Below are 6,024 nucleotides of genomic sequence, written 5' to 3'. Positions count from 1 at the left end.
TTTTCTTCTTGACTCTGTTACACTAAAAATACTGCCATCTGATAAAGGGATGGCATATTTACATTCTCTCACTCAGATTATAAATATTTTAACAGTTTTGCTACCTAAATGCCTGAATATTGTAAAGTATCTGTTTTAAAACTTGTCCAAATGACACAGAAGCAGAATTTTGGTGGCAGTAGTAGCAAATCTTAGTATGATGTGGCTACACAATTTTTATTTAATTGAGTGTAAAGGTTTAATTACATTAGGGATAGCCACAAGAACTCCTTAGGTCTATGAAGGCAGCCAAAGGCAATTTAGCACCTGGCTCATAATACAGTATGAAATGGAACTAGACATCTGTGCATAATAAAATAGGCAAAACTAGCAACGTTCGATGTCCAATTCACTTTGTGATTATTGACTGAGGCTTAACCCATGGAATAAAATCAAGTATCATCTTTTTAATGAGGAGCATGAGATCTATACCTTTTGGGACATCTATATTCAATTACCTTTTCTTATTTTCATTCAGATATTCACACTTTATGCAGTCAGTATTAACGCATTGCCAGAGGCCTTATAATTTATCCAAGGAAACAATTTGACTACTGACAAGTAAATACTGGCTTCAGCTGAGTTTGCTGGCCAAGAAACCCCATCATCAATGGCTGTTAATGGTGAATTTCTTTACTGTGCCATAAAGGAAAGGGAAAGATTGCCAGCACTGTGCAAAGCAGTAAAAGGGACAAAAATTTTATGTGTTTTGTATCCAGTGGAAAGCATAAATCCTGACTTCACCAGCATTTTGGTCCTGGTGCATAGCTCAGTGTTTACCCATCTTTTCATTTGCACAGACAGGAAAGCACCTGTGAAGCATGGAAAGGTCTCTGCAGGGCAGAGGCACTTCCCACACTGCACTCCCTCTGCCAGGAGGCAAGTCCCAAGGAGGAGGCAGAGGTGCTGACTTCTGCTTTACTGACCAGCTGTATGAATATGGGCTTGTGCAGCATGACCAGTGCTGGGCTTCACTTCTCCAGACTTTCCACAGCACTTTACTTTTGACTTTGGAAACCATATAAATATATTTTTATAACAAAATTCAGCCTTTAAGGGGGCAGTCTCCATGGTTGCAGTTATGAATCTGCTGCAGTTCCAGGTCAGCAATTCAGACAGGAACTATTTGTTGGCACACCACTGCCCACCAGGCATTCAGAGCACAAATGCAATTCCTCCTTTAAACTTGAAGTAGTAACCCAGGCCATTATTCTACCATATGATCTCTTCTACACTGTTTATTTTTCTCTCTATGCTTGCCAAAATCAGGACCCAATTCCCAATTGTACCATAGTTCAAACAGTAACTTATTCTTTTACAGACCTTCAGTGCACAGAGGGATGCCAGCATCCCGGTTGGTAGTATTGCCACACTCATTTTGCACACGTGAAAGTGCTGGGTCAGAGAACTCTACATCCCAGCTCCTTTCTTTTGTCATACCACTGCATCTTAGTGTCACCCAAAGCATTTTGCACAGGTAGCAGTGACAGCTTCAGCAGTCCCTGTGCTTGTCACAATTAGCCTACCAGGCAAACAGCAATGCAATTGATTAGCTTTAAAGAAGGTTTGCTTATCACAGTCAATTCCCTACAGAAGCTCATGCTGGTACAACCCTAATACACATAGAAATACCTCAAAGCACTTCATTAAGGGAAGCAGCTGGCAAAACTGCTTTCACAGCAAGATTCCAAGCTGCAGGTTTACCCAAAAACAGTCCACTTCTCTGGAGCCAGAAAAGGAAAGCTGCTTCCTAAAACGCAAATCACAAATCTCAGTTGCTGCCTTTGTGAAGGTTGTCATAGGGATGCTGTGATAGAAGTGGTGTTTCACTGCCCCCTGACTTTGTAGAATAAACATACATACAGTAGCACAGTCAGATGCTCACTGCCATCAAACACAGCAAAGCAGCAATAACCCAGATGTCAGAAGTGCATTATGCACTATTATTTTATTTATTTCTAAACTGCTTCATTGATATGTGTGGTGCTATATGCAGGACATAGATCCTGGGCCTACATTATCCTGCTTTGCAAGCTCGGGGAGATTTGTAGTGATGAACTCTGCATCACAATGAGAGTTTCTGTCTGCTTCTCTGTGAATCAAAATGGAGTATCAGTTATCCCACGGACAGGCACAGAAGAGGTGTATATGCAGGTCAGTCCTACTAGATACTACAACTTTCGTTTACACCAGGAACATTACCTTCAGTGCCATGCCAACTGCAGTAGGATGGGCTCAAACCAGGCCTTGCTGTGACACTCAACTGTCCTGGATCTTTTGGTAATACTCCTGTTGGTTTCCCTTTGACTTTTCCAGGACCACAATGTCCTGGTGTCTCAGATTGCTCTGTGATTAATACTACACTCAGGTTTTTCAACATTCTCTACCCCACAGCCCTTCAGTCAGTGCAGTATTAACAGTTATTAAGTGCATGATCTTGTAATTTGTGCTCTAAGACTCCATCTCTTCCTTGATGCCCCACTCCATGAGTGCCACCCAGGTATCCCAGTGCAGAATCTTTGCCTTCTGTGCTCACAACTCCAGCTGGTTTTCCTTTGTGCCCAGGCAATCAATGAAACTCTTCATAACATTAACCCAGACTGATCTTTAAATGCTTACTCTAATTATATCCTTTCCAGCACAAAATGGTTGCAATTTGTAGCCATTTTATCAGCCATTTTATAATTTGTTCTATTTCCTTTTTGGATCCCATATCAAGTGTCTTAGTGAAAGCCATACAGATGAAAACTGTTACATTTATTTTGTCTGAGAAAAGCAAAAGATACAGGATTACTCTAGCACACCATTTCTGCTATATCTGCATTGACTTTTTTCTACTTGCATACCATCTTTAATGATTTTTCCCCCCTCTAAAATACATTCTAAAGTATTACATAGTACAGAAGTTAAAGTGTCAGTTTAGTTTAAATCACTAAGGATCAATCTGAGTTAAATTGGCATAACCCACTTTAAAAACAAGTAACAAATGTCTGTGCAGAGTTATGAACTAATTTAAGAAACCTAACCTATAATCATTTTATCTATTAATCAATTCACCTGTGTTAAAATGCAACACAGGACAGAATATTGGCATATTAAAGCAACTACAGCACTGTTTCCATGTACTACACTGAACCAGTTCCTTCTTAATCAGTATTTCTTACTCCACTGACTTCAGTAGCCATTGGCACATATTGATGATTTGGTAAACTTACCTTGACTTAGTCATATTTGGCAATTATTTTACAGCCCTAGTTCCTGCAAATACATCAAAACTTTAACTTTCCATTTATAAACAAAATGCAATTATAGGTCTAGTAATTTTTCTCACTTCCAGGCTTTTTTGTATTAACTAAAAGGCAGCTACAAAAACCCAAAACATGCATTTTAAGTCCCAACACATGTTCTGTTATCCTTTTTTACATGTGGGCTTAAGCATATTGGCATGGATCCCATACAAATTCACTAATATACAGTGAATCAGCTGTCTTGCTCACACAGCAAAGGACAATTGGAAATGCAAGCCTGGAAAGGTTTTGGGTCATAGCTTCTTCTACACTTTGTTTGCCTTGTCTTCCAGACACTGCTGCCTTTTGTGATGGAGCATTGCACAGGACAAATTCTTACCTGGGTTTGGGGACTTCAGATTATCCCTCTTCCTCCCAGACAAATGCCCACTGCCACCAGCACTCGCAGGTGGCAGAGCAGCCTGAGCTCCTGGAAACTCCCCATGGCTTTAATGCTGGGGAGTGCAGCCCACCCTATGGCAACGTACACTGCCAGGCACAGCAGCAATGCTGAGCTCAGGTACAAGGCATCACTCTTAGGCACCACAGTGAGAGATCTGCATGAAACCCACATGAAGGTGTTTCTGATACAGCCAAGGTGTCAAAGCACTCAGGTTTCAAGGAAGCTTTATGAATAGGTAATACAAAAAAAGCATGAAGTATCACTCCCAAAATGGCTCATTAAGCAGGTGCAATGCTAAAGAGGAAAAAGTGATTCTGAAGTGTTATCCTGTTGCTAGGTTACCTCATGCTGGTCAAAGATTTTGCTGGTTTCCCAGCTAGCTTTATCCTACAACACCACAAAACATATGTTCAGCTGCTACAGGATCCCTCCCTAAACCTATCAAAGCCAAATCATAGTCTATAAGCTCTGTGTCTAGTAGAGCAACTGTGGCTTGCCCACTGAAGCAGGTTCTCTGAAGTGTTGTCACTGTCATACACGTGGACACAGGGAATTTCATGTGCAACAGTTTGTTAAATATCCTGCTCATTCAGCTATAATTGATCAATCATGTTGCCTGTGCTGAGATAATACTGGCATTATCAAGTTTTAGACTTTGACACATCTGTATGACAGTGCTGCAGAGAGGTCCACAGCTCAAAGCTCAGCCTTGAAAGCAATTTTTTAGTGAGCATCTAAGTGCTGAATACACAGGATACCCTGCCTAGTGTTTCTTTGCTTTTGAGCACCAAAATCAAAGCCACTTACTATTGTTCTGCCACTGCTATTTTAGGAACAGTACTCTTCCCTCCTCTTTGAGGCAACCTATTCACAAGAGGGAGGAGGTCACATCACCTTGCATGGTACAAGCAGGGTGTCTGGGAACATCAGGCCTCAGAAGTAACTGAATTCATGTCTTTTCATTATCAGCAGATGCAGAATTGTAGCTCCAAAATTCAATGTGTTAGCAATGATTAACACAATGACTTTCACTGTCATTAGTCTCTCTGTACTTTATCCAGGTCACAGAAAGAACCATACAGGAGTTACAGAAGATCTTGCTCATTATTCCCTCTGCATCTTTTTAAGACATGGATAACTGACACCATGAAAACCAATGGTGCTATGTGCTGGATCTGTGATCAAAACAGTGCTGATAACATCAGGGTGCTTCTGCTACTGCTGAACAGTGCTTGCACAGCATCCAGGACTCTTCTGCTTCTCAGGCTGCCCCCAGCCAGTCAATAGGAAAAAGGAAGGAATACCCAGCTGTACAAATACAGGGTGAGAAACAACTGCCCGTGCAGTAGTCATGCAGGAAGGCATCTGGTGATTATTGCGGATAAATGGAACATGAGTCCCAAAGAGCAATGATCTGAGGTCTTAGAAATCTGGTAGGAAAAACAGGTGAAAGAACAATTTAGTCTAAAGAAGGCAAGACTAAGGAAGCCAGATACAGATGTAAAGAGGGGAAAAGCAGCTAACATTAACATGAGAAGGCACTTTTTGAAGTCCTTCAGACATGCTAAATATCAAACCGTGCCAAGAGTATGCTCCAAGACAGTCAATCTACTACTGAAAATAAATGCATGTCTTAAGTTATGTCTCAATGTTCATACAAGATGCTTTTCCTAGAAACTGTGAAGCATCATCTCAATAGAAGGAGCAAGCTTCTGCTCTTTGAAAGAGTTAAAGAACATTATATTCTACTATATAATCCCCTGGGTGGGGGGAGGAAATCTGTTAAAACTAGTGAAGCACTCAATTTACTGAAAAATAAATGCAATTACCTTCCTCTGAGAAATTCCCCAGTGGGTCATTCAATTAATTCAAAAGATATTAACTTTCAGTGGTCAGACTTCCTGTATCTAATCTCAACACACCATTATTTTGTTGATCAGTTAAGAAAACATTCAGAAATATGTGAGGATGTCTATATTGCACACATGCATTTTACACTCTTCAGTAACAGTTATGTATTGTAATTAAGAGGATCATAGGAAAACAGGTTTATATTTCACATTATTTTAAGACCTGCTATTGTTCAATCTTACCCATCCACACAAATATGCTGCACCAACTGCTAATCATTTTAATAGCACCTATTTACCAATGACACTTCAGTATGTGCTAAGAATTTTCTGTGTTCTCTAAACCATTAACAATGATTCACAGCCTTAAACTCCCATGAGACTATCAACAGCTGCACAAGTAGTTATCCTGGAGAGAGAGACACTGCACCTTTTATCTGCAGAT

Source organism: Antrostomus carolinensis, unplaced genomic scaffold (assembly GCF_000700745.2).
Source record: "Antrostomus carolinensis isolate BGI_N321 unplaced genomic scaffold, ASM70074v2 scaffold1833, whole genome shotgun sequence".
Lineage (NCBI taxonomy): Eukaryota > Metazoa > Chordata > Aves > Caprimulgiformes > Caprimulgidae > Antrostomus > Antrostomus carolinensis.
The sequence above is the reverse complement of the archived record's forward strand: the minus strand, read 5'-3'. Positions refer to the sequence as shown.